This window comes from Penaeus monodon, chromosome 24 (assembly GCF_015228065.2).
Source record: "Penaeus monodon isolate SGIC_2016 chromosome 24, NSTDA_Pmon_1, whole genome shotgun sequence".
Taxonomy (NCBI): Eukaryota; Metazoa; Arthropoda; class Malacostraca; order Decapoda; family Penaeidae; genus Penaeus; species Penaeus monodon.
The window spans coordinates 6,104,784-6,105,686 of record NC_051409.1 but is presented as its reverse complement, the minus strand read 5'-3'; positions in this window follow the sequence as shown (position 1 = coordinate 6,105,686).

Genomic DNA, 903 nt, shown 5'->3' with positions numbered 1-903 from the left:
GTTTCGTTTGGAAAATATCAAATAAACATTTTAGCACCAAGAAGACATTTTTTTAAAAAGTTCAGATAAAGGCATAGACATGGAAATATATAACTCGAATGTGTTGTATTTGTATTTATATAACTGTCTGTTTATCTACACATAAAAGTGTGTTACTAAAATGAAATAGTTTCCCCCGTTTGGTATGCTCGGAAATAATTTAAAAGATTAATGTTCTGGTGTTCTGCAATAACTTAATTAAGATTAAAAACACTACATTACTCTTCGTCACATGACAATGTTTGAACTAATATATTTTCACAAAAGTGTTTATTCGTTAATCAACATTCATATTCTCTTTCACATATTTGATATAAACAAAGGCAATGAAAATATAAAGACAATGATATTTTTGTATTCATTAAAAGTCTTAAATATATGTTTTTTTTCCTTAGTACTTACATATGCAACACAGTTTGTCCAAAAGACGTTTCATTTTAAGAGAAACAAAGGAAAAAGTAAATAGTTCGAATGTTGGTATCACTTTATCTTATTCAAATGATTGTCAACACTTTACTATTTATTATTTGCCGTTCCTTTTCCCGTTTTACACAATTAATTCTCTTAACATACCGTATTTTTTCTCTTGTTCACTGTACAGGATTTAACAAATCTCACTGTACATTTTCTCCAGTGAATTGTATACATTTCAGTGTATAAACATAATGTCCCTATGCATCACTGTTTTACGGAGATTAGTATGTGTCATTGCCATAACTGTTAGATTTTTTCCCATAACGCAAATTCACAGCACCACAAGAGGTATGATGTTAGTACCTCTTCGTTTCGTTCTGTTAGTCACATTTGATTCCACTTACCCTATTACTTTCTCGTCTAATTTATTAAGTAGAAAGTATTTACATT